Consider the following 11,147-nt stretch of genomic DNA (forward strand, 5'->3'; position numbering starts at 1 on the left):
GAATAGAGGGATGAAAACAATGGAGGAAACACCGGGGCACTCTTCCAAGAACTCGGGTAGGAAAAGAGGAAGAAAAGAGAGAATGATCTGCTCATCGAATGTGGGAAATTCATGATTAACTCAGGTAAGATGAGAGATCTCACCAGTTACTCCTTTACAAACCTTTCTTAATGAATTTTACAACCTGGAACATTAGGGGTCTAGGAAGTAAAAGGAAACAATTAAATCTTAAAAGTAGAATAAAAGAAGAAAAACCAGATATGGTTTTTATTTAGGAAACAATGTGTTCGAAGAACAAGATTAGAGAAATACAAAGCAAATGGTTAACCAAGTATGAGTATATAGAGGTTAAGGTAGATAACCTGGCGGGGGGATTCTTACAATTTGGGATCCCCAAAAACTTAGAATCCTGGATGCTGAAGTGTCCAAGAACTATCTATCGCTGGTGATTCAACCTTTGGGTGATAAGGAGATCTACATTGTTACAAATGTCTATGGTCCTCAAAAACTAGAAGACAAACTCAAGCTTCTCACCTAGCTTGAGGAGCTGAGAGAGAGATACTCTGATATGCCCTGGATTCTAGTAAGGGATTTTAATATGATCAAATCTCTTACAAAGAAAAATGGTGGCACAAGAATACTAGGCAGAGACTCCATTGCCTTCCAGAATTTCATAAATAACATGGGACTAGTGGATAATGAAACTTTAATTGGCACTTTCACCTGGAACAATAAGAGAGGAGGGGCTTCTCAAGTTGCCTCTAAACTAGATAGATTCACTATCTCAGAGGACCTCCTTCTCACTTTCCTTGACATGTTAGCTTTAATCCTTCCCTTTGGAGGCTTGGACCACTAACTTGTCCAACTTGAAGCCATTTTTATGGGTACACCAAGGAACAACCCTTTTAGATTTGAAAATGTCTGGCTCTCTCACCCTAACTTCACGAACAATATTGACAAATGGTGGATGGAAGATTTGCCCGTTCAAGGCCCTAAAATGTTCATGCTGCAACAAAGACTTAAACACGTCAAATCAAGACTTAAAGATTGGAACAAAAAAGAGTTTGGTAATATTTTTAAAGCCAAAAGAGAAGTTGAACAGAAACTCCAGGGGATTAATCAGATCATCATCACATATGGTTTTACCAAGGAAGGGAAAACTCAAGTTGATTCTCTTCAGAAGGAATGAGAAGATAGGTGCATGCAAGAGGAGATTTTCTAGAGATAGAAATTGAGGATGCAGTGAATTAGAGAAGGGAAAACAAACACGAAGTTTTTTCATAAATCAACTTTTGATCACAGGTCACATAACGGAATTTCAAAACTTAGAGATTTTCAAGGGAAAGAGCTCGTCTCCCACAAAGAAATTGAATTTGTCCTAGTTCAACACTTCCTTAGCATAACAGAGGCGTCTTTCGTAGAAAAATCACGATTCATTAACAATTTCACAAAGTACATTCCCAAGCTTGTAACGAGGGAAGACAATCACAATCTTAACAGGCCAGTGTCTGAAGATGAGGTCAGTGAAGTTATCAATGAGATGAAAAATGGGAAAGCTCTTGGCCTCGATGGGTTCAATGTGGACTTCTTCAAAGCATGCTAGAAAGCAATCAAACAAGACATCCTTGATGTTGTGGAAGACTCAAGAGGTTCCAAAACGGTTTTGAAGGCTCTTAATGCCTCTTTCATAGATTTGATTCCAAAGCAGGAAAAAGCTATGACACCAGACAGATTTAGACCCATAGCTTTATGTAATGTGGTGCACAAAATTATTTCCAAAGTGATTGTTAACACACTCAAGCCCCTTCTTCCAGCTCTTCTCTGAGAGGAGAAAACTAGTTATGTGAAAGGAAGACAGATTCTCAATAACATCATACAAGCTCATGAGGTCGTACACTCTCTTACGAGCAACAAGCAAGTTGGTATGATCATACAGTTTGACCTAGTGAAAGCTTATGATAAGCTAAGTTGGTCTTACATCAAGGCTGTGCTAAGAGCTTATGGTTTCGACCACAACTAGATTAGATGGGTTATGGTCCTTGTATTCACGCCTATTTTTTCAATCCTGCTTAATGGTTCGCCCTCTATAACCTTTATGCCTTCTAGGGGTCTCAGACAAGGAGATCTGCTCCCCCCCTTCCTCTTTGTGCTCATGATGGAGGGCTAGGGAAAGCGATCAAAAGGGAAAATGCTGAAGGAAGAATCCAGGGACCGAAACTTACCATAGATGGTGCTACTTCGACTCATCAACAATTTGTAGATGACACTATGCTGCAGGGTATTCCCACGGTCAAGGAAACCAAAGCTTTCAAACAAATCTTGAATGAATTTGCTATGGCCACTGGTACATAGGTAAGCACTGACAAAGCAAAGGTTTCCTTTTTTATCACTGACATTGCTATTCAGAGGAACCTCACCAGAATTTTTGGGTTTCAAAGGGATCATTTACCTTCTAAGTAACTTGGAATGCTTCTTATGGACAAACCTCTAAGAAAGGGAGTGTGGGAGCCAGTAATTAACAAAATTCAAGACAAGAACAGGAAATGGACGTGCAGGTCTTCGAATTTGGTAGGGTGTATGGTGCTTACAAAGGCTGTCCTGCAGGATATACCCATTTTCATGCTGTTAGCTCTTCTTGCTCCTAAAGGAGTTATGAAACAGATCAGGAATATTCAAAGATATTTTCTTTGGGGCAAAGGGGAAGAGAAAAAGAAGTGGGCTTTGGTAGCTTGGGACAAGCTCTACTAAGCTAAGGCCCATGGTGGTTTGGGGCTTCATGACCCTGAAACCCCCCGCAGAGTTTCGAGGGCAAAAATCTGGTGGAGTTGGCTAAAGGAATCGAAAACCCCTTGGGCCAAGCTTTGGAAATAGAAATATGTAAATAATTGGCAAGAGAGGGATCATATCCAAATGTTTGGGCTTATCAAGGGCTCCCGCCTTTGGAATCTTGCTTGGGAAAATAGAGCCATTGTCCAGCAGCATAGTTTCTGGGAGATCCGAGCTCGAAATCTAATAAGATTTTGGGAGGATAACTCGCAGTAGGAACCAAACTTGTTTAGGGAAGAACTAACTGCTCTCAAGAATGACACTGACAACAAAGGCTTATGTATGGTAAGTGACTTATGGGATTAGGCAAGGAAAAATGATAAATGGAGAATATGAAAGGATTTGGGCTATAGTGAAGAGAGCCCTTTGAAGGCCCGGGCATGCTCTCTTGCTCTCGACTTGGAACAGAGGAAGATTTTGGTATCATCCTCATCTGACCAAATGAGATGGGGAAGAAACACAGAAGGTAACTTTAACCTCAAATAAGCTAAACAAATGGACCTAGGGTTTGATTATCAAAACCCTGATAACATATGAAAGGACGTTTGGAAGCGCCCGCATTGGATGAAAATAAAGTTGCTTATGTGGTTGGTTCAACAAAAGAAAATTTTAGCTTACAAGAGGAGACAATGCAACACTTACCCAACCTCTGCCCATTCACCTCTACCTTGTGGGATTGGGTGGCCTTAGTCTTCAGGAAAACAGACAGGGATAGAGTCAGTATTACCAACACTTTGAATAATTTGAGAAAAGACTTCTCAGGCAATGAAATCATCAACAAAGCCTGGAATCTGGTTCCAAGCTTTATAATATGGGATGTCTGGAAAGAACGCAATGGCAGGATTTTCAAGAACAAAACTGGATCAACCTAGAAAATTATTGCACAAATATTATGACAACTCAGAGACATTATTGGAGCCCTTTTGTGGAGACCTCCTTGGGACCCTACTTTACCCCAGGATGCTCCCATACTACTACAGTTATGTCTCCATTTGCTAGTTCGCAAGAGCATAAACAAAGGTGTGAGCCAGACAACTGCTCGTAAAGACTTCTAGCAATCTCCTCCTCATGGTTTCTTGAAAATAAATATAGATGGAGCCTCTAAGGGTAACCTAGGGATGGTTGGATTTGGTGGGGTCATCAGATATGAGCAGGGGTGCATAAAGGATATCTTTCATAGTCATTTTGGTACTGCCACTAATAACATGGTGGAGCTCATGGCCTTAGAGCAGTGCCTGGAAATAATGATCGATTCAATTTTACACAATGCTATCATTGACGCAGACTCTGAATTGGTAATTAATGCAACCAAGAAGATATGTAATGGAACGACATCTGGAAAAGTTTCAAAAAATTGACGGCTTTTGTAGGCCTTTCATCTTATTCATTCCCACCTGTGAACCCTGAAAATGGTCAACTTCGTTCATGTGCGAAGAAAATCCAATATGCTAGCTGATCGTCTAGCGAATGAAGGAGTGCTTTGTAAGGAAAGGTATAGTAGGTATGCTTAGGATTCGACACCCTCAGGGAAACTGCATGATGATTGTTAAAGGCAGGCGGCCAAAGACATGGAGAAATTCCAGACCATGAGGAATGAACAAAAGGAAGACTATTTCAAGCAGGAGAAGCTGGAAGTAAAAGTCAATCATAACCGTTGATCCTGCAAAGAATGCTTAAAATAGAGCTAATTACAGGGGAGGGGTACTTGGTAAATAGCAGGCTTGTTGGAAGGTCGTCGACCACAGATTTTGATGGCCTTCATCATCGAATGACTATCACGTTGGAAATTGATCGAAGGTTAAGTCTTCAAACGGACCTGAAGATTTATAGTTAAACAGTTTATAATCTTCATTGGATTCACAAAGAGGGTAAAGATCGAGCTAGTTTCTGATTCGATAACTCGAAGGAATTTCAGGTCAATAGGGGCTTGATCATATGGATAGGTTTTAATAGTGATCAGAGGTTAAGTCTTAGACCAGACCCGAACTTTTATAAACTAATGGCTTATAATCCTTATCAGATTCGTGAACCGGGTAAAAGCGGCACATGTTGCCGAGGCGATATCATTAATGACCATCGAATGTTATAGGATCTTGATCGAAAGGATATCGGGTTTCAACGTGGGAGGAGGTGAAGTCCAAGAATGGACCCGAATTTTTATACATTGATAGTTTATTTTCCTTGTCGGCTCCGTGAAGCACATAAGGAACATAAGGGTTGCGCAAGCCCTCGAAGCATTTTCTTTAAGGATCGTTGGATCACTAGGGGTCTTGTCGAAAAGTCAAAGAATGGACCCGAAGTTTTATACATTGATAGTTTATTTTCCTTGTCGGCTCCGTGAAGCACATAAGGGACATAAGGGTTGCGCAAGTCCTCGAAGCATTTTCTTTAAGGACCGTTGGATCACTAGGGGTCTTGTCGAATGGCCATCAGGTTTATGTATAAGATTTATGTGTAAAGTTTTGGGTTTTGTTGATGGTTAATCATCAATGGGTTTGCCCCTTGCTGGTCTTTACACTTGTAAAGACATGTAACATATGTAATCTTTCTTGCGGTTAATTGAAGGCTCCACTCTTACTTGACCAAAAAAAGAAAAGTTGTCATATCAAAGAAATAAAATCAAACTTTCAACCAATTATATTTTTAAACAAATCAATAATATATTTTGTTTACAAAATAAAATAAAATTTTAAATTAATATAAAAAAAGAATGAAATTAAATATTTTCAATTCCAATATTACCATAGTTAATAACATAATTATATTTTTATATTAAATGATAATAAATTTTAATTATATTTTTATATTAAATGATAATAAATTTTATTTGTGGAATAGAATAAAATTTTAATTTAATTTAAGTGAAAATAAAATTTTATAAATTAAAATAATATGTTTGTATACCGAAAAGAAATTTTATAAAATTAAAATAATAATCACGTCAACTTTAAAAAAAATCAAGACTCATAAAAGCAAAAAATAAGGTAAAAACATATATCACGTTAAAAACATATATCACGTTAAAAATATTTTTAGTAGAAAGGATATGTATTTTTAGAATCAGTACTGATAAATATTTGATGACCGTAATGAATCTCACAACTTACATGATAATTTTTAAACATAAAAAATACGTTGGGTAACATAACGTCGAAAAAATTGAAACATGGGAAACATAAACCAAGAAGCAAAGAAATAGAAGAAAAAAAGTAAAGGTAGCGGAATGGAATTAAATCTTTTGGATGAAATGAACGAATTATTATTTTTTATTAAATGTTAATAAGTTTGATTGTGGGGTTTAAGTTTGGTATTATTTTTTTATTTTTTTATTTAAATATAGGTAAATTTACATCATATAGATTGGTTAGGTGGCTTCAACTTGTCTAGAAGGGAAACTAAGTTTGTTAGCCACTTCTCGGCATTGTAAGCCATCAGAAGACAATAGAGTTTTAGTCTCTCTAGCCAAGCTATATATGTCTTTGTTTCGTGTTCATACACTATTAGAAATTAAAATCTATCCGCATATAAAACTGAAGTAAACATAGGCTAGTGACTAGCCCTTCTGCTCTTTGGAGGTCAATTCCACAGGTGCCGGGTCCTTGACTGTTGATCTAGACACCTCAGACAGTGCTAGGATGTATGGAATGTGTCTTTCAAGTCTGTCCAACCTAATGTCTTGCTTAGTGAGTTGGAATTGAAATTTCTGCAGGTCTTGCTTGTAGCTCGACATACCTTCGAGTGAAACCGCAATGTGTACCGAGATTTATTCCATGGCTTTGCCCAACAGCGCATTCATCAACCAATAGAAGTATAAGGTTTGTTTGAGCTACATAATTCTTCCTCTTGTGTTGCCCAGTTTCGGGACTAAGGTCCTCCAGTTTTCCATATCCTCTTAAGTCTCATTGCCCTACTTAATTTCCTCTTCCCACTCTTCTAACAGCTTTTGAATAACCTCATGAGTACCCTCACAGTAAGCCTCAATAACTTCAGTGATAAGGTTTTCTACCAAGTTTCTTCCCCTACAGGGCTCTGATGTGCTCGACTCCTTATCCTTCCTAGGGGCATGTCCCCACCTTCCTCATCCACACCCTCATGCGAGTCGAGCCATATCAGAAATTATTAAGACCTATTCACAGCAACAGTTTGTTAATGTTAAATATTTTAATATAATTTGGTTCGTTCCCTGAATTGCATTGTCGATGAGGTAAGCCACGTTGTGCTCCTCTTCTATACTTTTACTATCAGAGTGAGAGCTAGGATTGTGAGAGAACTAGTCCCCATAGGGGGTTTGCCTCCCACAGCGTTTTGTCACTCCCCTCCTCCATACCCAGTACCTTCCCATCACTGTTAGGTAAGCAGCCCTTCGCCAAGACCAAGCGAGTGAGCCCAGCCTCAAGACAACGGTTTTCCAAGTAGCAATTGTGAACCCTTCCCCCTCTGCCCAGGATTTTTCAGTGATTCCATTTTCTTTTTCATACCCAGCATTCCACTCTAAGTCCCTAGGATTGCCATATTCATACTGGGGTTTCCCGATAACCCAACAAGTTTTTTGTCTAGGGCAGTACGGCCTGAATCTTATGCAACAGCTTGACTACTCTCCCCTTCCCCAACATCCATCTCATGGCCACAACCCACATGCCTCCTATGACCAACCCCACACCAACCGCGGTTTACAATACCAGGGTTCTCCATACCCAGCAGCACAAGGTCAACAAAACAGAGGCCATAGGCGATACCCGACAAGTGTAGGATATAGACGTAGAACCAGGCAATTGCAACCAGTTGCCTACCCCATTGCCACCAACAATTCTCAACCCCCCAATTGATCTTCCTACTTGCCCCCCTCTCCCACAAGAAAATCCTAAAACAGGATGTCACTGGAATGGAGGAGGAAGGACGAAAAACATACCCGTATACAATCGCAAGTCGTCTCCAAGCTTGAAGCCAGGGAAGCTGTCACCTTCCCTTTGCTTCGTAGCACCTCCTTTATCCGCAAACCAAAACTCCAACTGCACTCACTTGTCTACCATGCTCTCCCCTACATCCTACCTCGCCACCTTTATTGCCACCTTTCTCACCACCCTTGCATGCACTCATGCCAAGAGTCACTGGACCCATCGCCTTGAGCGTGTGGGGGTGGCAGTACATATATCAGAGGTACACATCATTACTATTACTAGGTTGTCCCAACCACTGACTCGCACCTGGATCGGGATGTTAACATGGAAAATTTTAGGGGCTAATGTTTGTCGAGTGGGCTAATTTTCCCTGACTTTTTGACAAAAAGGATTCGCCAATTTCCAATTTTTATAAAAGATGGTTCGGCCAAATTTTAGAATATAAAATTATTTTACTTTAAAAATCAGCGACACTATATAGAGACTATATATAAAATCATTATAAATTTGAATAATATTACAAATATATCAATAAACATTTCATAGTTTGCATATTAGGGATTAGTGAGATTCACAAATGTTTTCAAGCTTGAAGAAAATTTTCCATCCTTAAATTTTTTCTTGAGTATTATTAAGTTTTATTTTGGATATAAAACAAAATTTTAATTTAATTTAAATGAGAGTAAAATCTTATAAGTAAAAATAATTGGTTATTTATTACAAATAAATTTCATTCAATTAAAATTAATGATATCAAAAAAATACAAATAGAAATAAAAACCTAATTCAGGGTACTAGTAAAAAGTAAATGAGTGGAACTAAATTTTTTGGAATCAAATTTAATCCTAATGAAGGAATATAATTAAATTTCTTGATTATTAATTTTAGTTTTAAAACTAAATAAATTTTAGTTTAATTATATATATATCTATCTATATATATATATATATATATATAATTTGTAATTTTTGGTTTTCATATGTAAAGAGGTTTTTGACTTCTCATCACTTATGATCTTCATTTGAGCTTTTCTTCCTTTCCACTCAAATGAATGTCTTATATTCTCATAACAATAACTCTAAAGGATGATGCTTTCTAATAGTTGGGTGTGCTCTTTCAAATGGTGGCATAATGAAGAGCACACACCAAATGAGTTAGCAAATGTCTAATTCTTCTATTGTTGGTGGTTTAAGGTTAACCACTAACTCTAGAACTTGGCTTGAAGCCATTCTTGGATCAATTTCAAATCTATCTAGAAGCCAAAGGCTTCCACAAACTGGAAGTGCTCCTTGGTGATGGTTTAAAAATGACTGGAAAATGATGAAATAGGTAAAAAAAGTCGAATTCTTTTATCAATGGTGGACTAAGTATGATCACCAACCAAATTGTGCTCATGGAATATGAGTCCATCTCTTTCTACATTTCTGACACTGACATTGGTTGAATATAGTTGTAGGCTCTAGCTGCAGGCTCTAGTTTAGGGTATAGCTCTCGCTCACTTGATCTAAATTCAAATATTGTTGTTGACTATCAATCAACCCATGTGACATACAATGTGAGAAGATGAACATCCATCCACTCCAAGATGGGATGGTATTCGAGAATAAACTCTGAGGTATGACTGATATATCTTCTTCACTATTGAAGACCATTCCTAAGTAGTGATCCTTAAAAGGTGGTTTTTTTGTTCTTGTAGTAGCCTTGTGGTTGGAACATTTGTCTGAATGATGACTATGTTTTCCATAATGCTCAAGGTTGAAATTTTAATTAGAGCGTGTCCTCATAATATAAAATTATTGTTAATGTATTTATTATATTTATTTATATTTTGTTAAAGCGTGCTCCTCATACTTAGAGCCAAAAGAGTAAAAACAAATTGATTTTGAGTGACAAGAATATTTATTTGAGTCATGTCCCATTCAAACATTTTAAAGAAATAAAAATCAAATTTTATTTTTGTCATAAGTCGATAAGATCTTCAAGTCATCCCTTCTTGGACAAGTCGACTTAGTGGCACCTATTCAACCCTCCTCGACAACCATATATAGGAGTCAAGTTCGACCTCTTGGAGACATGATCCATTATCACATCTTCCATTTGTATTTGTGGTTAGATATAATGAAGAAAGCCTAAAGTCAAAGGAGAGTGAAGGAAGTCAAAGGAGAAGAAGAAACTTTTCTTATTGCCTACATCTCACATGTGTGACAAATTTATCTAAAAATGCGTTGAATTTATGAGGTAGTTGTAGGGCCAAAATTCGACCTCTATTATAGGGCCAAAAATATTTCTTTTAACTGGATTTGGATTAGGTTGACCAACATTAACTTTGACTATTGGAGGGGACTTGGAGGAGGGTTTGACTTGGAATATTTGTGGCAGAATTTGTCTTGGTCTTGGATATCTGATTTTTTTTTATTCTATAAGAGAAGGATTGTTGGGTTTTTCCTGGCAATTAGCCTAATTTTGGTGTCTCTTGTCTCATTGTGATCTTTATGTTTTGTACATTTGTATAATTTCTTGATAAAAAAGGCATGAAAAATATTAAAAGGATAGCTAACATTCATAAGAAATTATCAAGAAGACGAATCAAGCATTAATCTACACTACACTTGGTTTCTAAACATAGTATCAAATTTGATGTGAAGGAAGCTTGAAGATCACTTTTTTCTAGCACTCTTGATTGAAGCCATCTATCTAGCAACTCTTTCTCTATCTTTCAATGGCCAAGTATATGAAGGAAGGTCTCAAGGCACTAATGATTCTCCTTGAATCCATTAAAGGACATATCACCAACTTTGCTTCCAAATTATCTGAGGAAGTCAATAATGGGAATCTTTACTCTATTGTTACAGGTTCAATTGAAGATGAAAATAGATGGGTAATATGTAGTGGAGCTTCAAGGAATATGATAGGTGAACATGGACATCTCAATGCTCTATCAAAAGGAATTTTTTCTCGCAAAGTTGAACTTGGAGACAAAAATAGCTATCCGGTGAAAGGCATTGGATCTACCTCCATTGAGTTAAAGTTTGGTGGGAAAATTCATCTCAACAACATCCTCTATGTTCCAAGTTTGAAAAATAATTTACTTTCTATTTCTTTCTTAGAAGATAAAGGAGACATGATAGATTTTATTGATGCAATGTGGGTTTTTAGGCAAATGGATCTAGTATATATAATGCGAGAATTATTCAGATTCATGAAGGGAGGTTTTATAGAGTTCTAACTCCTCCTCCTCAATCCTTAGTACACGTTGACACCAATCCATGTGAATTGTTGCATATAATATATCGTCATCTCCACTACAAGATATTTCCATCCTTGAGTCAAATTCTTACAAGCATGCCCCAATTAAAAGAATATCATGGAGGAGTTTGTAGAGGGTGTTCTCTTCACAAAAATATGAAGAAGCCATTTCCTAAT

Source organism: Pinus tabuliformis, chromosome 2_2, assembly GCF_031772625.1.
Source record: "Pinus tabuliformis cultivar Carrire ecotype Pingquan chromosome 2_2, CPIR1, whole genome shotgun sequence".
NCBI classification, from domain to species: Eukaryota; Viridiplantae; Streptophyta; class Pinopsida; order Pinales; family Pinaceae; genus Pinus; species Pinus tabuliformis.